A 24,950-nucleotide genomic window follows, 5' to 3' on the forward strand; every position below is an offset into this window, starting at 1 on the left:
ATGCTTATTTTGTGGAAGACTCTGTGGTACCAAAACATAGCTGAGGCAAGAATTTATGAGGGCTGTAGAGCAATGGCCTTCTCAGTATCCTACCTTGGCAGGAACACCACAAGGGTTAATCTGGGGTGGGAGGCAGTTGTGGGGAGTATTTCATCCCATGTGTTCCCGACAGTGGTTCCATCATCATTCATTATTGTGAACCTATGGGTAATTCCACCTTGTACTAGTACTTTGAGTATGGAATTCTGTTTTTCTTTTTTATAATTAAAAACAAAAGCAACCCTTCCCGTTCCTTTTTTAAGTTTCTGCCTGAGTAAAATATAGACAGTCCCAACTTGTAGATGGTTTGACTTAGTATTTTCAACTTTGCCATGGTACGAAAGCAGTACATGTTCAGTAGAAGTCATACTTTGAATTTTGAATTTTGGTCTTTTCCCAGTCTAATGATATGTGATAGGATACTCTCCCATAATGCTGGGCAGTGGCATTCAGCCTCAGTGCCTAGTCAGACATGCAGTCATGAAGATAAATAACTGTTACCCTTACAACCATTCTGTACTCATACAACTATTCTGTTTTTTGCTTCCAGTATAGTAGAAAACAAATTACATGGTATGTTCAATACTTTATTATAAAGTATACTTTGTGTTGGACGATTTTTCCCCAGTGTATACACTAATTTACGTTTCTGAGCATGTTTAAGGTAGACTAGGTTAAGCTGTGATGTCTCGTAGGTTAGGTGTATTAAATGCATTTTCAACTTGGGATATTTTCTTTCTTCCCTTTTTTTTTTTTTGACAGAGAGAGAGTACAAATTTGGGGGAGGCAGGCAGAGGGAGAAGCAGGCTTCCCACTGAGCAGGGAGCCCAATGCAGGGCTCAATCCCAGGACCCTGGGATCATGACCTGAGCCAAAGGTAGACACTTAACGACTGAGCCACCCAGGCACCCCTCAACTTAGGATATTTTCAACTTATGATGGGTTTACTGGGATTTGACTCTATTGTTAGACAAGAAGGACTCTTTCCATATTTTCTCTAAATCTACTATTAGGCTTTAATTCTGAGATATGAACAAGTCCAAGTTTTTTCTATCTCTACCTGCCTTTTCTGGTATTAGAAACTTTCAGGCTGTCTTTTAAGACTGTAGAGTCATTTTTAATTAATTAATTAACCTTTTCTGGAACTTTTCCAATTTTGTTGCAGTGACTAAACCACTTGTAATACTGTATGTGTGGATTTGTGAGGCTAAGGAAGTACTTTGTTCCTATTCACTTGCTTTGCATGCCCATGATTTATTGATCTTGGGTTCAGAAGCTAATTGAGTAAAAGACTTCATCAAAATGATTGTAATAAAGCTAATTAGAATCTATCAAGTGTTCTGCCTCATAATAAAAGGTAAAAATAATTTAGTTATACTTTACATAAATTACCTATATTTGAAATGAGTATATTACATGAAATTAGGAGTGTTCTAAAAAGTATAAATATGGCCTACATACCTTATCTCCTGGTGTCATCTAGATCATCAACTAGGTTTATCCAATTAAAATCCGACAAACCTAGTTTACCTATTGGTTGGACCATATACATACTAATTGTGTAACCTTAGTCAAGTTTACTCCCTGTAAGCTTCTGCCTGCTCTTAGCTAATTTTGAGAACTCTCTGACTTCAGTTTTCTATATTTTAAAATGATGGATTTCAACCAGATAGGTCACCTTCAGATCTGTGACAGCTCTAAAAAGTGCTCCTCTGGATTCTGAAGCTACAGGTTTGATTTAGCCATTGCTTACTCCAAAGACTTTAGTAGATAAGAAACTAAACTTAGCCTCAGCACTGAAAGCCCACCCTGACTGGCCCTGACCTACCTTTCCAGTAGTATTTCCTTATACAAACCTATGTTCTAGCCAACTGGTTTACTCACTGACTCTTTATTTTCCATGTCCTGCCTGTACACATTACTGGTATTTCTACCTTAAAAGCTCTTTCTTCTGTTTCCACATCATTCAACAGCTATTGAACATGACCGTGGAGTAAACACTGTATTTCATTCCAGGGGATATGAATACAAAAATATTCCTGCCTGCAGGGATCCTAGTGTCCACCAATGAGAGAAAAATATGAAAATGTGTAAGTGCACTAAAGCATTAAATGATGCTGTGGATAGAGGATGTGCAAGCTACAGTAGGAGCCAGTGGGGAATGATTGATTCTACTTAGGGACATAGTCAGGAGGAAACATTAAGGAGGCTTTACAATTCGCTCAAACATGAGATTGGCAAACAGTTTTACTTGCTTTTACTCTCCTTTCTAAGTTCCATTTAAAGGTTGTACTAGCCCTCTGGAGTGATTTGGCTAGCTTTTCCTTTTTCTCCTCTTTGAAACAGTACCAAAATGAATTATCTGACATTTGAGCATTTGCTAAAACTCACCTACAAAACTGCTTGGGTGTGGTATCTTAAAGGAAGGTAGGTTTTTACATAACATTCCAGTTTTAAGGGCTGGGTTTTTTGTTTTGTTTTGTTTTGTTTTTTTCTCAGGAATTGTTTTTTTCTTGAAGTCATTTTCCTCAATTTGTATTTCTGGAAAATTATCCATTTTATATAAGTGTTTTTGAATAGATTTTCATAAAGTTGTATATGATACTTGCACATGACGTTTAGTTATTCATCACTGATTGCATAGTTAATGTCCCTCTTTTCAGTCCAACTATATTAAGATAGAAAAATTCCTTTTTTTTTTTTTTTTTTAGCAAGAGTAGCTTTTTCTTGGATTTGGCCCTTTCAGTCATTCTATCAAAGCTAACCTTTTGGAAAAATTTGTGAAGATTAGTTTTGCAGAATCTCATGTGAATTTCTATATGTAAAAGGTGAACATTTTTGGAAGAAATCTCTAGGGAAATAACTCTTTTTTTCATATGTGAAGACATAATTTTTTTTTAAAGATTTTATTTATTTATTTGAGAGAGAATGAGTGAGAGAGAGCATGAGAGAGGAGAAGGTCAGAGGGAGAAGCAGACTCCCCATGGAGCTGGTTGCCCGATGCAGGACTCGATCCTAGAAGTCCGGGATCATGACCTGAGCTGAAGGCAGTCGCTCAACCCACTGAGCCACCCAGGCGCCCGAAAACATAATTTTTAACTATGAATTAATTGTAGAACATTTTTTAGAATATTGTGAACGAAAACCACTGGTCTGTATTCAAGCATATGTCTTTAATTTTTTTCCCCTGGCCACCATTGTATATAGACTTCTTGAACTAATCATCAGAATAAATGATACAATCTACTCTTAAACTCTAAAATTCAAACTAAAAAAGTAGCAACCTCATAGAGAAGAAATTTAATCTTTGCATATGTTAAGCTATAGAATTTTTAAAAAGCATCTCCCAGCCAAGTTCAATCAGAAAATATAATAAGCTTTTAGTTGGAAAGTGGCAAGATCCTAGAGTAGTGGTTCCTAGCCTTGGCTAGAATCACCTGCAGAGCTTTTACAAAGGGGCCCACCCAGAGCAATTAAATCAGAATATCCAGAGGGAGAGGAGGCACCAGTATTCCTTAATAGGTTCCCTAGGTGATTCTCATGTGCATCTACATTGAGAAACACAGCTTTACAGCAAACTAAAAAAAAAAAAAAAAAAGAAGAAAAGAAAAAAAAATTTAAAGCCATCATTTTTGCATAACAGACCATGGAAAGGATAAAGCCCACATACTGAACCAAATGAGAGTTTTAACAGTAACTTCTAAGTAGAAAATTGGCTTACCAAGCAGCTAAAGAAAAAGAAAACAAGGAAACATAGAAATAAGCTCTCTGTGACTGAATTATCTGTCTTTCAGAGGAGGAACATTTTTAAATATATTTTGTGGATATTAGAAAACTGGTCTAATTTCACACCACAGAGCTCTAAACAACAGCACATATCTTAATTAGAAGCATAAAGCAGAGAGAGTTATGTAAGTCTAGAGAAAAAAATTTCTTTTGAAAAATATACAATAGATAGTATATAGAAAAATTTTTTTATCAGTAAATTCATTTAAAAACAGTTTTTAATTGTGTATGTGTGGATTATCATATATAACATGGTAATCATTTTTATTTAAGTTCCACATACTTTTTATTCTTTCCTTTTTGGAAAATTTTAACCATCATCACAGAACTATTTAATTCATTCACTTTGTCAAAAATGTGATGACAACATAACTTATTCTTCCCTTACCTTTGTATTTGAGCAAGTATTTTAACTTTTCAGCTGAATGGATTAGGTAATGCTTTCTGAGTATGATAGTAATTTCAAGGTATATTCCTCAGAATAGATCACCTCAATTTGTTTACCAGATTAATCAAAAACACATGAGCAGAGTTATTAAACTTTAAAACGTGTTGTCAGGGGTAGGGAAATAAAACCTCACAAAGATAACTGTTTTCCTCTAAAATTTAAAAACCATTTTGCAATGATTTAGATAGAGGAGCAACAACTAATGGAAAAGTAGAAGTTAATGAATTTTTAATATAGCATAATTTGATTAAAGAAGTATTCAAAAAGTGTTAAACATGCATTCAACTGAAAGCCAAAATATTTAAGAAACATCTCTTCCAAAGAAATGTATGTATTATGTTAGCTTTCATGAAAACCAGGTAACAAAGATTTTATATTCTAGGCGTGATAGCTTTAAAAAAGTCTCTTTATTATAAAACATGCATAAAGAAAACCACACGAAATAAATGTATAGTTTAACGAACTATTCTGAAGGAATTAACCCTGGAACCACACTCAGGTCAAGAAGAGGAACTTTGCCAGCACCCAGAAATACTTATGTCCTATCATGATTTCAACCCCTTCCTGGTCCCCAAGAGTAACCTCTGTCATGACTTTCCATCACTTTCTTACATATCTGGTGTAATTTTTTCATCTTAATGCATCTCCAACACTGTAGTTCAATATTATCCATATAAAACACTTCAAATGTGGGCTGCCTGGGTGGCTCAGTCAGTTAAGCGACTGTGCTCTGCTCAGGTCATGATCCTAGAGTCCTGGGATAGAGCCCCATGTTGCACGCTCTGCTCAGTAGGGGAGTCTGCTTCTCCCTCTCCCTTTGTCCCTACTCATGTTCTTTCTCACTCACTCTCTCAAATAAATAAATAAAATCTTTTTTAAAAAACCCTCTTTAATCTACAAGTTCCCTCTCCATCCCTATCTTTCCTTAAAATTATCTTTGAAACTGCAATGTCCCATAGTCTGGATTTTGTTGTTTGGATAATCGTACAGTGGTTCAACATGTTCCTCTATCTTTTGAAAATTCTACAAGTAGTCAGTTTTGGCAAGACTATATAGGGTGGTGTGTTATTTTTATCAAAAGGCACATCATGTCATGTTCTCTCATGGTTGTTTGTCTTTTTTTTATTAAATTTTTTAATTTTTTTATAAACATATAATGTATTTTTATCCCCAGGGGTACAGGTCTGTGAATCGCCAAGTTTACACACTTCACAGCACTCACCATAGCACACATCCTCCCCAATGTCCATAACCCCACCACTCTCTCCCTCCCACCTCCCCCCAGCAACTCTCAGTTTGTTTTGTGAGATTAAGAGTCACTTATGGTTTGTCTCCCTTCGGATCCCATCTTGTTTCATTTATTCTTTTACTACCCCCCCAATCCCCCCATGTGACATCTCCACTTCCTCATATCAGGGAGATCATATGATAGTTGTCTTTCTCCAATTGACTTATTTCGCTAAGCATAATACCCTCTAGTCCCATCCACGTCGTTGCAAATGGCAAGATTTCATTTCTTCTGATGGCTGCATAGTATTCCATTGTATATATATACCACATCTTCTTTATCCATTCATCTGTTGATGGACATCTGGATTCTTTCCATAGTTTGGCGATTGTGGACATTGGTGCTATAAACATTCGGGTGCACGTGCCCCCTTCAGATCACTACGTTCGTATCTTTAGGGTAAGTACCCAGTAGTGCAATTGCTGGGTCATAAGGTAGCTCTATTTTCAACTTTTTGAGGAACCTCCATGCTGTTTTCCAGAGTGGTTGCACCACCTTGCATTCCCACCAACAGTGTAGGAGGGTTCCCCTTTCTCCGCATCCTCGCCAGCATCTGTGATTTCCTGACTTGTTAATTTTAGCCATTCTGACTGCTGTGAGGTGATATCTCATGGTGGTTTTGATTTGTATTTCCCTGATGCTGAGTGATGTGGAGCATTTTTTCATGTGTCTGTTGGCCATCTGGATGTCGTCTTTGCAGAAATGTCTGTTCATGTCCTCTGCCCATTTCTTGATTGAATTCTTTGTTCTTTGGGTGTTGAGTTTGCTAAGCTCCTTATAGATTTTGGATACTAGCCCTTTATCTGATATATCCTTTCCAAATATCTTCTCCCATTCTGTCAGTTGTCTTTTGGTTTTGTTCACTGTTTCCTTTGCTGTAAAAAAGCTTTTGATCTTGATGAAATCCCAATAGTTTATTTTTGCCCCCACTTCTGTTGTCTTTGGCGATGTTCCTAGGAAGAAGTTGCTGCAGTTGAGGTCAAAGAGGTTGCTGCCTGTGTTCTCCTCAAGGATTTTGATGGATTCCTTTCTCACATTGAGGTCCTTCATCCATTTTGAGTCTATTTTCATTTGTTGTGTAAGGAAATGATCCAATTTCATTTTTCTGCATGTGGCTGTCCAATTTTCCCAACACCATTTGTTGAAGAAGCTGTCTTTTTTCCATTGGACTTTCCTTCCTGCTTTGTCGAAGAGTAGTGGACCATAGAGTTGAGGGTCTATTTCTGGGCTGTCTATTCTGTTCCATTGATCTATGTGTCTGTTTTTGTGTCAGTACCATACTGTCTTGATGATGACAGCTTTGTAATAGAGCTTGAAGTCTGGAATTATGATGCCACCCGCTTTGGCTTTCTTTTTCAATATTCCTTTGGCTATTCGAGGTCTTTTCTGGTTCCATATAAATTTTAGGATTATTTGTTCCATTTCTTTGAAAAAAATGGATGGTACTTTGATAGGAATTGCATTAAATGTGTAGCTTGCAGAGAGAGTCAATTATCATATGGTTTCACTTATTTGTGGAGCATAACAAATAGCATGGAGGACAAGGGGAGATGGAGAGGAGAAGGGAGTTGAGGGAAATTGGAAGGGGAGGTGAACCATGAGAGACTATGGACTCTGAAAAACGATCTGAGAATTTTGAAGGGGTGGGGGGTGGGAGGTTGGGGGCATCAGGTGGTGGGTATTGTAGAGGGCACGGATTGCATGGAGCACTGGGTGTGGTGCAAAAATAATGAATACTGTTATGCTGAAAAAATAAAAAATTAAAAAAAAATGTGTAGCTTGCTTTAGGTAGCATAGACATTTTCACAATATTTATTCTTCCAATCCAGGAGCATGGAACATTTTTCCATTTCTTTGTGTCTTCCTCAGTATCTTTCATGAGTACTTTATAGTTTTCTGAGTATAGATTCTTTGCCTCTTTGGTTAGGTTTATTCCTAGGTATCTTATGATTTTGGGTGCAATGGTAAATGGGATTGACTCCTTAATTTCTCTTTCTTCTGTCTTGTTGTTGGTGTAGAGAAATGAACTGATTTCTGTGCATTGATTTTATATCCTGACACTTTACTGAATTCCTATATGAGTTCTAGCAGTTTTGGAGTGGAGCCTTTTGGGTTTTCGACGTATAGTATCATATCATCTGCAAAGAGTGATAGTTTGACTTCTTCTTTGCCGATTTGGATGCCTTTAGTTTCTTTTTGTTGTCTGATTGCTGAGGCTAGGACTTCTAGTACAATGTTGAATAACAGTGGTGACAACGGACTATCCCTGCCGTGTTCCTGACCTTAGTGGAAAAGCTTTCAGTTTTTCTCCATTGAGAATGATATTTGCAGTGGGTTTTTCGTAGATGGCTTTGATAATATTGAGGTATGTGCCCTCTATCCCTACACTTTGAAGAGTTGTAGTCAGGAAGGGATGCTGTACTTTGTCAAATGCTTTTTCAGCATCTATTGAGAGTATCATATGGTTCTTGTTCTTTCTTTTATTAATGTATTGTATCACATTGATTGATTTGCGGATGTTGAACCAACCTTGCAACCCTGGAATAAATCCCACTTGATCGTGGTGAATATCCTTTTAATGTACTGTTGGATCCTATTGGCCAGTATTTTGGTGAGAATTTTCGCATCTGTGTTCATCAAGGATATTGGTCTGTAATTCTCTTTTTTGATGGGATTCTTGTCTGGTTTTGGGATCAAGGTGATGCTGGCCTCATAAAATGAGTTTGGAAGTTTTCCTTCGATTTCTATTTTTTGGAACAGTTTCAGGAGAATAGGAATTAGTTCTTCTTTAAATGTTTGGTAGAATTCCACTGGGAAGCCGTCTGACCCTGGACTTTTGTTTGTTTGGAGATTTTTGATGACTGTTTCAATCTCCTTACTGGTTATGGGTCTGTTCAGGTTTTCTATGTCTTCCTGGTTCAGTTGTGGTAGTTTATATGTCTCTAGGAATGCATCCAGTTCTTCCAGATTGTCGAATTTGTTGGCGTAGAGTTGCTCATAGTATGTTCTTATAATTGTTTGTATTTCTTTGGTGTTGGTTGTGATCTCTCCTCTTTCATTCATGATTTTATTTGTTTGGGTCCTTTCTCTTTTCTTTTTGATAAGTCTGGCCAGGGGTTTATCAATCTTATTAATTCTTTGAGAGAACCAGCTCCTAGTTTCGTTGATTTGTTCTATTATTTTTTTAGTTTCTCTTTCATTGATTTCTTCTCTGATCTTTATGATTTCTCTTCTCCTGCTGGGTTTAGGCTTTCTTTGTTGTTCTTTCTCCAGCTCTTTTAGGTGTAGGGTTAGGTTCTATATTTGAGACCTTTCTTGTTTCTTGAGAAAGGCTTGTACTGCTATATATTTTCCTCTCAGGACTGCCTTTGTTGTGTCCCACAGATTTTGAACCGTTGTGTTTTCAATTATCATTTGTTTCCATGAATTTTTTCAATTGTTCTTTAATTTCCTGGTTGACCCATTCATTTTTTAGAAGGATGTTGTTTAGTCTCCATGTATTTGGGTTCTTTCCAAATTTCCTCTTGTGATTGAGTTCTAGCTTCAAAGCATTGTGGTCTGAAACTATGCAGGGAATGATCCCAATCTTTTGATACCAGTTGAGACCTGATTTATGACCGAGGATGTGGTCTATTCTGGAGAATGTTCCATGTGCACTAGAGAAGAATGTATATTCTGTTGCTTTGGGATGGAATGTTCCTAATATATCTGTGATGTCCATCTGGTTCAGTGTGTCATTTAAGGCCTTTATTTCCTTGTTGATCTTTTGCTTAGATGATCTGTCCATTTCAGTGAGGGGAGTGTTAAAGTCCCCTACTATTATTGTATTATTGTCAATGTATTTCTTTGATTTTGTTATTAATTGGTTTATATAGTTGGCTGCTCCCATGTTAGGGGCATAGATATTTAAAATTGTTAGGTCTTCTTTTTGGACAGACCCTTTGAGTATGATATAGTGTCCTTCCTCATCTCTTATTATAGTCTTTGGCTTAAAATCTAATTGATCTGATATAAGGAATGCCACCCTAGCTTTCTTCTGATGTCAATTAGCACGGTACATTGTTTTCCACTCCCTCACTTTAAATCTGGAGGTGTCTTCGGGTCTAAAATGAGTTTCTTGTAGGCAACATATTGATTGGTTTTGTTTTTTATCCATTCTGATACACTGTGCCTTTTGATTGGGGCATTTAACCCATTTACATTCAGGATAACTATTGAGAGATACGAATTTAGTGGCATTGTATTGCCTGTAAGGTGACTGTTATTGTATATTGTCTCTCTTCCTTTCTGGCCTACCTCTTTTAGGCTCTCTCTTTGCTTAGAGGACCCCTTTCAATATTTCCTGTAAAGCTGGTTTGATGTTTGCAAATTCTTTCAGTTTTTGTTTGTCCTGGAAGCTTTTTATCTCTCCTATTTTCATTAATAGCCTAGCTGGATATAGTATTCTTGGCTGCATGTTTTCTCATTTAGTGCTCTGAATATATCATGCCAGTTCTTTCTGGCCTGCCAGGTCTCTGTGGATAAGTCTGCTGCCAATCTAATGTTTTTACCCTTGTATGTTACAGACTTCTTTTCCCAGGCTGCTTTCAGGATCTTCTCTTTGTCGCTAAGACTTGTAAATTTTACTATTAGGTGACCGGGTGCGGACCTATTCTTATTGATTTTGAGGGGTGTTCTCTGCACCTCCTATATTGATGCTTGTTCCTTTGCCATTTTAGGGAAATTCTCTACAATAATTCCCTCCAATATACCTTCTGCTCCTCTCTCTCTTTCTTCTTCTTCTGGTATCCCAATTATTCTAATGTTGTTTCATCTTATGGCATCACTTATCTCTCAAATTCTCCTCTCGTGGACCAGTATTCGTTCATCTCTTTTTTCGCTCAGCTTCTTCTTTCTCTGTCATTTGGTCTTCTGTATCACTAATTCTTTCTTCTGCCTCATTTATCCTAGGAGTAAGAGCCTCCATTTTTTATTGCTCCTCATTAATAGCTTTTTTGATTTCAGCTTGGTTAGATTTTAGTTCCTTTATTTCTCCAGAAAGGGCTTTTATCTCTCCAGAGAGGGTTTCTCTAATATCTTCCATGCCTCATTCGAGCCCGGCTAGCACCTTGAGAATCATCATTCTGAACTCCAGATCTGACATATTACCAATGTCCATATTTATTAGGTCCCTAGCCTTCGGTACTGCCTCTTGTTCTTTTTTTTTGTGGTGAGTTTTCCACCTTGTCATTTGTCCAGATAAGAATATTTGAAGGAGCAAATTAAATACTAAAAGGGTGGCAAATACCCTCAGGAAAATGGACTTTAACCAAATCAGAAGAGACCCCAAATCATGGTGGGGAGAAAGAGGATAAAAAGAAGTTCAGAGGGACGCCTGGGTGGCTCAGTTGGTTGGACGACTGCCTTCGGTTCAGGTCATGATCCCGGAGTCCCGGGATCGAGTTCCGCATCGGGCTCCCAGCTCCATGGGGAGTCTGCTTCTCCCTCTGACCTTCTCCTTGCTCATGCTCTCTCTCACTGTCTCTCTCTCAAATAAATAAATAAAATCTTAAAAAAAAAAGTTCAGAAAAAAAAAATGAAAAAAAGAAAACAAATAAAGGAAAAATATAAAGAAGAAAAAATATATATATATATTAGACTGGTGACTAAAACACGGTCACCCACTTAATTTTGGGAGTATTTTGGTATCTTAGAAGAAACTACCTCCCAAAATTTTAAAGAATGAAAAACAAGTATAAGGGTAAACACAATGAAGGGATGGAATATGCGTATAAAGATGAAAAAAATTAATTTCTAATAAAGGAGTTGATAAAGTAAGTTGGGAGAATAAAGAAAATGAAAGTGGAGAGAATTTTCTCAGGCTGGAGACTAGAACAAGCCTGGAGCTAGATTTAGGGTATATTTTTATATATTAGAAGAAGTTGTACCCCAAATTTTTTAGAAGAAAAAACCCTATGTGTATACAAAACATAAAGTTAGATACAATGAAGGATAAAATATAACTATAATAATGAAGGTTCAAAAAAGATTATTTTTTTTAATGTAAGGTACTGTTAAGATCAAGTAGTTAAAAAACGTCAGATAGGAAAGGGTAAAGGCTAAAGTAAAATTTAGCAGAAGAAAAAAATAAAATTAAAAAAATTAACTGTAAGACTAAAGAATCATGGGGAGAAAGCCATGAATTCCATGCTTTGCTTTCTCCTCCTCTGGAATTCCACTGTTCTCCTTGGTAAGTGAACTTGGTCTTGGCTGGATTTCTTATTGATCTACTGGGGGGGGGGGCCTGTTATAGTGATTCTCAAGTGTCTTTACCCAAGACAGAATTGCACCGCCCTTACCAGGGGCCAGGCTAAGTAATCCGCTTGGGTTCACTTTTGGGAGCTTTTGTTCCCTGAATTCTTTCTGTAGAGTTCCGGAGGACAGGAATGAAAATGGCGACCTCCCAACCTCCAGCCCAGAGGAGCCGAGAGTTCGGGGCCCTACTCCTCAGTGCGCCCTCAGAGAAAAGCGCTGAATCACTCCTGTCTCCCTGGCCTCCGGCTGTGCTCCGAGCTCACCCAGCCTGTGACCAGTTCAAGGTAACCCCGAGCTGAGAGCTCACTCCTGGGCTCTGTCTCTGTAGCCGGCTTCCCCGCTCTAATACCTGTGAGCTCTGCGACACTCAGACACCCCTGATCCTTCTGTGACCCTGCGGAACCTGGGGCCACACTGACCCCACATGGGCTTCACCCCCGTTTAGCCTCTGGAGCGATGTCCCTCAGTGTAGCAGACTTTTAAAAGTCCTGATTTTGTGCTCTGTTGTTCCGCCACTTGCCGGGAGCCGGCCCCTCCTCCCGCAGTCTATCTTCCCATCTCTTTGGATTCACTTCTCCACCGGTCCAACCTTTCAGAAAGTGGTCGATTTTCTGTTTCTAGAATTGTTGCTCTTCTTCTCTTCAATCTCCTGTTGGATTTGTAGGCATTTGCAATGGTTTGATAAGCTATCTAGCTGATCTCCTGCTACCTGATGTCGTCTCAGCCTGCTACTTCTCTGCCATCTTGACTCCTCCCCCTGGTTGTCTTTTAATGTTAGCACCTATTAATGATCAGTGCCTACATCCTAATGTTAATTCAGTAGGGTTTCAAATGGTGATATTCTAATTACATTATTTTTTTCATTTACTAATTGGGATACTTTTATAAAGAAATAATTCCACTCATCTCCTATTTGTTTTCCCAGTGGATGAATTCATATAGATAATATAATCAGGATAAATGTCAGTTTCTTTTATTTGCTAGTTTTGAAGATAATGAATTGGTTCCTTATCACTCCTTGAAGGTAACCAATTAGTTTCTGTTTTTCAAGTAGCATTATTAATTAATGGGTTTAAATATATTGTTTGACTTGATGAGTTTTATAAATTTTACTTGTTATCATTTTGAGAGCTCAGAGTTGTCTTATGTTTGGGAGCCTCTACAAGTTGGCTCCTTTTTCTGTCGTGATTTGAGTAGGCTTGGGTAGCTTCCCTGCTATTTAGTATGACAAATATCTTTCATGCTTATCTTGTACATTTCCTTCCTCAGACCTGGAATTAGCCATTTCTTCAATAAGCTCTAGTTTCTGTTAATGGAAAACGGTATTTTAAGCCCAAGTTTGGGAGCTAGGGATAGTGTGTTGTTCTTACTGGATTGGTCATTGTTTTAGTAGAATGAGCTAGAGATTTTATATATTTATGTTTTCAGAGTGAGTTCACATTGTTACTTCTAACTTGAATTCAGGATACAGGGTTTTAAATTTAATCTCTTCTGTATTACATCTGTATCTCCTCTTTTTCATACCAAAAGTCCTAGTTTGCTGGTACATGGGGGACAAATTATATTTGTCCCATAATTACTTGCTTACTTTATTTCACAGTACATACCTAATGGTCTGAGAATAATCATACTAATACTACTACAACTAATATAAATTTATGATAACATTCAGAAAATTTTTTGCCCATGTTCTTACCACTTCTTTCCTCTCCATTTTTAAATAGCTGTACTTTATTTACATTACTGGAGCATAAAGTCATTACATATAATGTTCTCTCTCTTTTAATCCTTATCTAGTCATCCATGGGTTTTTGGTTTTGCACTTAGTCAAACTGTTTCTTTAATATGGGGATTTAGAGAGATTCAAAACTGTAGTGCCAGAATCAGGGATGCTGTATTCATGGTCATAGTTTTTAAAGCTGTCTGCCCAACATGGGGCTTGAACTCATGACCGTGAGATCAAGAGTCTTATGCTCTACTGACTGAGCCAACCAGGTGCCCCGATAAACACTTAAGTTTGAATCAACCCTCTACAGCTAAACATGAAACATGACAATCTTGAGCCTATCTCCAGCTCACTGTAATTGCTTTTCTGCTTTCTGTGCTTTCTTAATTTTAAAAATATCTTCCAGACAGGGCATCAGTCATATTGACTGCTTACGCTTTTCCTTGTCTGTACTGTTCCCTTTTTGATGACTTTTGGATCAGTTCTACTTTTTTTTTTTTTTTCAAATTTAGCTTTTTTTAAGAATAAAAATGAAGTCTTCTCAATGTATGTTTTTCAAGTTTCAACCTTAAAGCTGACTGACTTAAACTTGACTGAAACAATTCACTTTAGGAAGGAGACTACTGGCCTATTTATCCTTGAAGTTGGGAAATTCCAAGTCCTTTAGGACTCTTCTTTATCTTTTCTGCTTTTTCTTAGCTTGAATTTTTAAGTTCTTATCACTTCTTTCTTTATTACACAGTTTTCTTTAAAAAAGCAAAAAGACCAAAAAGCAAACAACAAAAAATAAAACATTGAACCATGGTCATCTCCCTCTTGTCTGGTGTCACAGTCTCTCTAAATTGGCCACTTGGACCATTGCATAGCCTTTTAGCCCATGTTTCTGTGCTTTTCTTTGTGCCTTCCTATTACCTTAGTTAAAACAGAGATCTTTTTCTAGAGATTTCCAGACCTCGAGCCCATTACCACACATTATAAAAGTCTTCATTTTTACATCCCTTAGTTATCTATAATGTTCTTCCCCATCTCATTGTTTGGCTCTTCATTATGCTTGTATTAAAACTTTTCACCATGTTCTTTACTGCAGCCATTCTCACCTGAATTCTACTTGATCATTTCCTGAAACCTGGCATGTATATTTTAAGAATCTTTTAAAGAGTTATAAGATTTCAGAATTCACCTTATCTGGGGAATGCCTGAAGATAGCATTAAGACCAAGAACTCAAGGTTGCTAAGAGAGCAAATCTTAAAAGTACTTATCACAAGGGCTAGTCTCCAAAATCTATAAAGAACTTATCAAACTCAACACCCAGAGAACAAAGAATCCAGTCAAGAAATGGGCAGAGGACATGAACAGACATTTCTGCAAAGAAGACATCCAGATGGCCAATAGACAGATGAAAAAATGCTCCACATCACTCGGCATCAGGGAAATACAAATCAAAACCACAATGAGGTATCACCTCACAGCAGTCAGAATGGCTAAAATTAACAAGTCAGGAAATCACAGATGCTGGCGAGGATGTGGAGAAAGGGGAGCCCTCCTACACTGTCGGTGGGAATGCAAGCTGGTGCAACCACTCTGGAAAACAGCATGGAGGTTTCTCAAAAAGTTGAAAATAGAGCAACCCTATGACCCAGCAATTGCATTACTGGGTATTTACCCTAAAGATACAAATGTAGTGATCTGAAGGGGCACATTCACACGAATGTTTATAGCAGCAATGTCCACAGTAGCCAAACTATGGAAAGAACCCAGATGTCCATCAACAGATGAATGGATAAAGGAGATGTGATACACACACACACACACACACACACACAAAATGGGATACTATGCAGCCATCAAAAGAAATGAAATCTTGCCATTTTCGATGATGTGGATGGAACTAGAGGGTATTCTGCTTAGTGAAATTAGTCAATCAGAGAAAGACAATTATCATATGATCTCCCTAATATGAGGAAGTTGAGAGGTAACATGGGGGGTTTGGGGCATAGGAAAAGAATAAATGAAACAAGATGGTACCGGGAAGGAGACAGACCATAAGAGATTCTTAAATCTCACAAAACAAACTAAGGGTTGCTGGGGGGAGGGGGAGAGGGAGGAGGGTGGTGGGGTTATGGACATTGGGAAAGGTATGTGCTATGAAGTGTATAAACCTGGCGATTCACAGACCTATACCCCTGGGGCTAATAATACATTATATGTTAATTAAAAAATTTTTTTTAAAAAAGTACTTATCATAAGACAAAACTTTGTAACTGTGTATGTTGATGGATATTAAGGAGACTTACTGTAATGGTCATTTCACAATGTATACAAATATTGAATCACTATGTTAAACCCCTGAAAGTAATATAATGTTAATGTGAATTAGACCTCCATAAAAAGAAAAAAAGGCCAAGAACTCAATGAGAGATTCTTGATCATGAAGTTTGTAGAGGATAGCATTAAACATGTCTAATGGAAGGTGATAGTAGACTTCAAATTAATCTTGCTAGCTTACATGAATATCACCAGCCAAGGTTCTCTGTCTTTCCTCTCCTTTGTGTTTTTTTCTTTAGGGCATTGTCACTTAACATGTCTCCCTTCACTACACACCACATTTTAAAATTTCTTTATCTTAACATTATTTCTTGGCCTGATTATGTCCTGACTAGTACTTCGAACTAAGTTCATTTGGGGAGGAAAAACTAGCTGCATGAATATGAGAGATGTCTTAGTATATGCAAGTTTAGATTTTAAAAAGTCTGTTTTTTTCTTGGTATTTTGCAATAACTGCATAATTGCATTTGGTGTTTTCAACTTCTTATTTGCAAATGATCTGCTAACAGAGCATCTTATAGCTAAAATATGTATTGACACATTTTCCTTCATATACCTCTTCAGTCAATAGGATATATTTTAATAACTTTAAAAGGCTGCTGAAAATGCAGGTATAACACTTTATTTTCAAAACCTTGGTCCTTCACATTAGCATTTTTGTAGAAAATCAGAAGGACTGCATTTTCTTCTTCTGCATCTCATTGCTTTATTTTAGCTGAGTTGAGTCTACTTTTATTGATGATTACCTGTTTCTTCTACTTCTTATAAACAAAATGTCTTGCTTGAGAATTTAACTGGAATCTCAGTCCACTTTTCCTATCAATTAAAAATATTAATATCACATTAGGTAATATCAATTATCATTGCAGTATTCCTGATTGACTGATATTTGCAATAAGGTTTTGTGCTGTGTCAGTCTATTTATAAGCATTTCTCAATGTAGATATGCTTAAGTCACTAGGTATTTATTACTGCTTCTTGTTTATAATAGTATAAACCTGATAACTTTATTGTGACAGTATCTATATGTACAGATTTCATATTTTCATGGACTGAAATGTTAATTCTGATAATATTGACTGTCTTTAAATATCACATAATTAAGTATGATTTTAAATGAATTTAAAAGCCTGCAATTAAGTATGAATATTTTATATCTTATTTAAAATATATTCAGTCATGTTTATTGAGCTACTACCATATGCCAAGCCCAGCACTAAATATCATAAATAAATGAAATCACTTTAATATTAACTTATAGGTTACATCTTTCCTATGTTTAAAATTATCTTCCACATTTATAGTTTGCAACTATGTTAAGTGTCAGCCACAAATTCTAAATAACCAGATTTGGAATTTATTTATGATTAGTGTCTCTCATTCTTTTTATCTGCTGTTCTTGTGAAAAACTCCATGACTTGCTCTTCAGGAACAACAAGGATAGCCACTATTTATTGTGGTCTCCTCTGTCCCCTGCATATAAGTATGTTGTTATTATTTTTATTAAAGATTTTATTTATTTATTTGACAGATCACAAGTAGGCCGAGAGCCAGACAGCAGGGTTGGGTGGGGGGTGAAGCAGGCTCCCCACTGAGCAGGGAGCCCAATGTGGAGCTTGATCCCAAGTCCCTTAGATCATGACCTGAGCTGAAGGCAGAGGTTTAACCCACTGAGCCACCCAGGTGCCCCTGTCATTTTTAAATCATATGGCAGTCCTGCAGCATAGGTGAATAAATCCACATCTTAGAGATGAGAAAACCACAGTTCCAAGGGGTTATCTTGACTCAGACTCAAGAACTCTCTATCACCAAAACCAGGAGTCAGCCCCTGTTATGTGCTGCTTCTGCTATGAAGCGTTGCTCAGTGGCTATTGTACTGGGTCAAGTCCAAGTTAGAATTAAATTCTGAAAAACTCTGTCAAATACTTTTAAGCATATAGGTGTGTGTGTATATAATATATATATATATATATATATATATATATATATATATATATATATATATATAGTATACCACATCCTCTTTATCCATTCATCTGTCCATGGACATCTGGGCTCTTTCCACAGTTTGAATATTGTGGACATTGCTGCTGTAAACATTGGGGGGCAGGTGCCCCTTCAGATCACTACATTTGTATCTTTGGGGTAGATATCTACTAGTGCAATTGCTGGGTCATAGGGTATCTCTATTTTCAACGTTTTGAGGAACCTGCATACTGTTTTCCAGAGTGGCTGCACCAGCTTGCATTCCCACCAACAGTGTAAGAGGGCTCCCCTTTCTCTGCATCCTCATCAACATCTGTCATTTCCTGACTTACTAATTTTAGTCTTTCTGACTGGTGTGGGATGGTATCTCATTGTGGTTTTGATTTGTATTTCCCTGATGCTGAGTGATATGGCACATTTTTTCATGTGTCTGTTGACCATTTGTATGTCTTCTTTGGAGAAATGTCTATTCATGTCTTCTGCCCATTTGTTTTTTTTTTTTTTTAAGATTTTATTTATTTATTTGACAGAGAGAGACACACACAGAGAGAGGGAACACTAGTAGGGGGAGTGGGAGAGGGAGAAGCAGATTCCCCACCGAGCAGGGAGCCCGATGTGGGGCTCGATCCCAAGACCCTGAGATCATGACCTGAGCTGAAGACAGACGCTTAACCGACTGAGCCACCCAGGTGCCCCTTCTGCCCATTTCTTAATTGGATTCTTTGTTCTTTGGGTGTTGAGTTTGATAACTTCTTTATAGATTTTGGATACTAGCCCTTTGTGTCCCATTGTATTGGTTATCTTTTGGTTTTGTTTACTGTTTCCTATGTTGTGCAAAAGCTTTTTATCTTGATGAAGTCCCAATAGTTCATTTTTGCCTTTGGATCCCTTGCCTTTGGAGATGTGTCTAGCAGGAAATTGCTGAAGCCAAGGTCAAAGAGGTTACTGCCTGTGTTCTCTAGGATTTTGATGGATTCCTGTCTCATATTTAAGCATTTCATCCATTTTGAGTCTCTTTTTGTGTACAGTGTAAAAAAATGGTCCAGTGTTCATTCTCCTGCAGGTGGCTTTCCAGTTTTCCCAACACTATTTGTGGAAGAGACTGTCTTTTTTCCACTGGATATACTTTCCTGCTTTGTTGAAGATTAGTTAACCATATAATTGAGGGTCCATTTTTGGGTTCTCTGTTCTGTTCCTTTGATCTATGTGTCTGTTTCTGTGCCAGTACCCTACTGTCTTGAGGATTACAGCTTTGTAATAAAGCTTGAAGTCGGGAATTGTGATGTCACCAGCTTTGGTTATCTTTTTCAACTGTCCTTTGGCTCTTCGGGGTCTTTTCTTGTTCCATACAAATTTTAGGATTCTTTGTTCCATATCTGTGAAAAAAGCTGATGGTGTTTTGTTAGGGATTGCATTGACTATATAGATTGCTCTAGGTAGCATGGATATTTTCCCAATATTTGTTCTTCCAATCTGCGAGCATGGGATGTTTTTCCATTTCTTTGTGTCTCCTCAATTTTTTTTATGAGTGTTTTATAGTTTTCTGAGTACAGATCCTTTGCCTCTTTGGTTAGGTTTATTCCTAGGTATCCTATGGCTTTTAGTCCAATTGTTAAATGGGATTGGCTCCTTAACTTTCTTTTTCTTTTGTCTTGTTGTTATTGTATAGAAGTGGAACTGATTTCTGTCTGTTGATTTTATATTCTGCCACTTTGCTGAATTCCTGTATGAGTTTTAGCAATTTTGGGGTAGAGTCCTTTGGGTTTTCCACATAGAGTGTCATGTCATCTGCAAATAGTAAGAGTTTCACTTCTTTGCCAATTTGGATGCCTTTTATTTCTTTTTCTTGTCTCGTTGCTGAGGCCAGGAACTCCAGTACTATGATGAATATGTTGAATATGTTGAATAATACTATGTTGAATAGCTGCTGTGTTCCTGACCTTAGGAGAAAAGCTCTAATTTTTTCCCCATTGAGAATTTTATTCACTGTGGACTGTTCATATATGGTTTCTGTGATATTGAGGTATGTTCCCTCTATTCCTGTACTATGAAGAGCTTTTATCAAGAAAGGATGTTGTAATTTGTTAAATGCTTTTTCTGCATCTATTGAGAAGATCATATGATTCCTGGCCTTTACTTATGTACTGTATCACATAGATTAATTTATGGATATTGAACTGCCCTTGCAATCCAGGAATAAATCCCGCTTGGTCATGGTGCATAATCTTTTTAATGTACTGTTGGATCCTATCGGCTAATATCTTGGTGAGAAATTTTGAATCCATGTTCATCAGGGATATTGGTTTGTACTTCTCCTTTTTAATGGGGTCTTTGTCTGGTTTGGGGATCAAGGTAATGGTGGCTTCATAGAGTTTGGAAGGTTTCCTTCCATTCCTGTTTTTTGAAACAGCTTCAGAAAATTCTTCTTGAAATTGTCTGGTAGAATTCCCCTAGGAAGCCATCCAGCCCTGGACTCTTGTTTGTTGGGAGGTTTTTGATTACTGGTTCAATTTCCTTACTGGTTATGGGTCTGTTCAGGTTTTCTATTTCTTCTGTTACAGTTTTGGTAGTTTTTACGTCTCTGGTAATGCATCCCTTTCTTACAGATTGACTAATTTGTTGGCATATAGTTGCTCATTGTATGTTCTTATAAGTGTTTGTATTTCTTCGGTATTGGTTGTGAATACTCCTCCTTCATTCATGGTTTTATTAATTTGGGTCCTTTCTCTTTTCTTTTTGATAAGTCTGCTAGAGGATTATTGATCTTATCAATTCTTTCAAGAAACCAGCTCCTAGTTTTGTTGATCTATTCTCCTGTTCTTTTGCTTTTGATTTCATTGATCTCTGCTCCAATCTTAATTAATTCTCTTCTCCTGCTGAGTTTAGGCTTTATTTGCTGTTCTTTCTCCAGCTCCTTTAAGGTATAAGGTTAGGTTGTGTATTTGAGACCTTTCTTATTTCTTGAGAAAGGGTTGTATTGCTATATACTTCTCTCTAAGGACCACCTTTACTGCATCCCTAAGGTTTTGAACTGTTGTGTTTTCATTTTCTTTTGTTTCCATGAATTTTTTTTATTCCTTTTTAATTTCCTGGTTTACCCATTCATTCTTTAGTAGGATGCTCTTTAATCTCCACATATCTGAGTTCTTTCCAAATATCCTCATGTCATGGAGTTCAGGTTTCAAAGCACTGTGGTCTGGAAATATGCTGGGAATGATCCCGGCCTTTTAGTACCGGTTGAGACCTAATTTGTGACCCAGGATGTGATCTATTCTGGACAATGTCCCATGTGCACTCAGGAAGAATGTGTATTCTGTTGCTTTAGAATGGAATTCTCTGAATATATCTGTGTAGTCCATATGGTCTGGTGTGTCATTCTAAGCCCTTGTTTGCTTGTCAATCTTTTGCTTAGATGATCTCTCCATTTCAGTGAGTGGGGTGTTAAAGTCCCTACTATTATTGTATTATCACCAATGTGTTTCTTTTAATTTTGTTATTAATTGATTTATACAATTGGCTGCTCCTGTGTTAGGGGCATAAATATTTACAATATTTAGATCTTCTTGTTGGAGAGACCCTTTAATTATGGTATAGTGACCTTTTTCTTCTCTTATTACAGTCTTTGGTTTAATATCTGTTTTGTCTAATATAAGGGTTGCTTTCTTTTGATATCCATTAACAGGATAAATGGTTTTCCACCCCCTCACTTTCAACTGGAGGTGTCTTTGAGTCTAAAATGAGTATCTCACAGATAGCATATCAATAGGTTTTGCTTTTTTACCCAATCTGATATCCTTTATCTTTTGATTTGGGCATTTAACCCATTTACACTCAGAATAACTATTGAAAAATAGGTATTTAGTGCCATTGTATTACCTGTAAAGTCACTGTTTTTGTATATTGTGTTTTTTCCTTCTGGGCTCTCTGTTTGCTAAAAGATCCCTTTTAATATTTCTTGTAGGCCTATTTTGGTGATCACAAATTATTTTGTGATCATAATAATTGAAGTTTTTTGTTTGTCCTGGAAGATTTTTATCTCTTCTATTTTGTATGACATCCTTGCTGGATAAAGTATTCTTGGCTGTATAATTTTCTTTTTTAAAATTTTGTGTATTTATTTAAGACAGAGCACGAGCTGGGTGGGGGACAGAGTTGGAACCTGAGTCTCCATTGAGCAGGGAGCCCTGTCTGGGACTTGATCCCAGCAATCTGAGATCATGACCAGCTAAATATTTTTCTCTTTTAGCACCTTGAATATATCTTGCCAGTCCCCTTTGGCCTGCCTGTACTCTCTGGATTAGTTTACTGCCAATCTAATGTTTCTACCCTTGTAGGTTAGAGACCTTTTGTCCCAAGCTGCTTTCAGGATTTTCTCTTTGTCTCTGAGATTTGCAAGTTTACCTATTATGTGTCAGGGTGTTGACCTATTTTTATTCACTTTGACAGGGGTTCTCTGTGCCTCCTGGACTTAGATGCCTGTTTCCTTCCCCAGATTAGGGAAGTTTTCTGTTATAATTTGTTCCAATGTACTTTCTGCCCCTCTCTCTCTTTCCCCTTATTCTGGGATCCCTATTGTTTTATTTTATTTTTTTTTAAGATTTTATTTATTTGTCAGAGAGAGAGGGAGAGAGAGCGAGCACAGGCAGACAGAATGGCAGGCAGAGGCAGAGGGAGAAGCAGGCTCCCTGCTGAGCAAGGAGCCTGATGCGGGACTCGATCCCAGGATGCTGGGATCATGACCTGAGCCTAAGGCAGCTGCTTAACCAACTGAGCCACCCAGGCGTCCCGGGATCCCTATTGTTTTAATACTGTTTTGCTTTATGGTATCACTTCTCTCTCAAAGTCTCCTCTGTGATCCAGTAGTTTTTATCTCTCTTTTCCTCAGCTTCTTTATTCTCCATCATTTGGTCTTCTATATTATTAATTCACTTTTCTGCCTCATTTATCCTAGCATTAGAGCCTCCATTTTCCATTTATTCCATCTCATTAATAGGCTTTTTGATTTCCACATCATTAGATTTTAGTTCTTTTATTTCTCCAGAAAGGGAGTCTCTGGTTTCTTCTATGTTTTTTTCAAGCCCAGTTAGTATCTTTATAATTGTTATTCTGAACTCTAGTTCCAACATCTTATGTCCATACTGATTCGGTCCTTGGCAGTCAGTGCTGTCTCTTGTTCTCCTTTTTGAGGTAAGTTTTTCTGTCTTGTCATTTTGTCCATAGAAGAATAGATGAATGAGAGAACAAAATACTAAGATAGCAACAATGACCCCAGAGAAATATACCCTAAATAAATCAGATGAGATCCAAAACCAGAAAAAAAAAGAAGGAACATAATCAGACAGGTGGGTGGACAGAACAGAGCCATACATTGGATCTTGTGTGTATTTTTATCTGTCTGTTAGAAAACTAGATGCTGGGCATCTGGGTGGCTCAGTCAGTTAAGCATCTGCCTTCAGCTCAGGTCATAATCCCAGGGTCCTGGGATCAAGCCCTGCATCAGGCTTCCTGCTCAGTGGGGAGCCTCCTTCTCCCTCTCCCTCTGCCACTCCCCCTGTTTCTGCTTGTTCTCTCTCTCAAATAAATAAATAAAATATTTTAAAAAAAGAAGACTAGATGCCAAAATTCTAAATAAATAAAAACTTATATATGTACAAAAGTAGTATTAAATACAATGAAAGGATAGAATGTAACTGTAAAAATGAAAGTGAAAAGGTAAAAAAGAAAAAAAAGGAATATAAATAGACAGGTTTTATTATTTATTTTATAAATTATTATTTTATAAATAAACAGAACAGAGCAATGCACTATATCCCAAGTGTATTTTGGTCAGTTTGTTAGAAGAATCTACATCTCAAAAGTGTAAAGAAAGAAAAGCTTATATATATATTTATACACACAAACACACACACACACACACATATATACACAAAAATAAAATTAAATACATTGTAATCATAGAGTGTTACTGTAAAGATGAAAATTTAAAAAGACTTTAACAAAACAAAAATTTAAGAAGAAAAAGAGGGGCGCCTGGGTGGCTCAGTCATTAGGTGTCTGCCTTCGACTCAGGTGATGATCTCAGGGTCCTGGGATTGAACCCCACATCAAGCCCCTGCTCCTCAGGAAGCCTGCTTCTTTCTCTCCCAATCCCCCTGCTTGTGTTCCCTCTCTCAATGTGTCTCTCTCTGTCAAAGAAGTAAATAAAATCTATTTAAAAAAAAAAGAAGAAAAAGAGAAACAATATAATCAAACAGGTGAGGAGAACAGAGCCATAGACTAGATTCTGGATGTATTTAGGTCTCTCAGAAGAAACTGAATCCCAAAATTGTAAAAAAAAAAAATAATATATATATATATATATATATATATATATATATATATATATGTACATATATATATATATATATATGTACAAGAATAAAATGAAATACAACAAAAGGATGGAATGTAACTGTAAAAATGAACATTAAAAAAGACTTTAAAAAAGAGTTGATAAAATAAGAAATTGATTGAAAAAGGAAAGAGAAAAAAAATTAAGATTGAAAGACTAAAGAATCATGGGGGGAAAAACATGAATTCTATATACTATATTCCTGAAGTGCTAGAGTTTTGTTGTTCTCAGTGATTGGTAAACTTGGTCTTGGCTCATTTTTCTTACTGATCTTCTGGGGGAGGGGCTTATTGCTTTGATTCTCATGTGTGTTTGCCTCAGGTGGAATTTCACTGCCCTTGCCAGGGGGCCAGGCAAAGTAAGTCTCTAGATTGCTCTATGTGGCTTTTGTTTCCTGAAGGCTTTCTATGTCGCTTTTGAGGATGAGAATGAACATGGCACCCTTCCAATCTCCAGTCCCATCTCTGCGAGTTCAGGGCCCCATCCTTAGTGCAACCTCAGGGAAAAGCAGTCAGTCACTCCTGTCTCTCTGTTCTCCATCCACTCTCTGTGCTGACCCAGCCTGTTACCAAGTGTTTCTTTCTCAGGAACATGACCCTGTTTTGAGTCTCCAAATCCTGCAGACTCCTGCAGCACACACCCGCAGTGCTCTTCCCCAGGAGAGGA

General features: G+C 37.2%; 1 protein-coding gene across 1 annotated transcript in view; it reads left to right on the top strand.

Annotated features, from left to right (window-relative positions):
* The window catches only part of WDPCP (WD repeat containing planar cell polarity effector), a 347,887-nt gene that overhangs the window by 54,219 nt on the left and 268,718 nt on the right, over positions 1–24,950 (top strand).

This window comes from Lutra lutra, chromosome 9 (assembly GCF_902655055.1).
Source record: "Lutra lutra chromosome 9, mLutLut1.2, whole genome shotgun sequence".
NCBI lineage: Eukaryota > Metazoa > Chordata > Mammalia > Carnivora > Mustelidae > Lutra > Lutra lutra.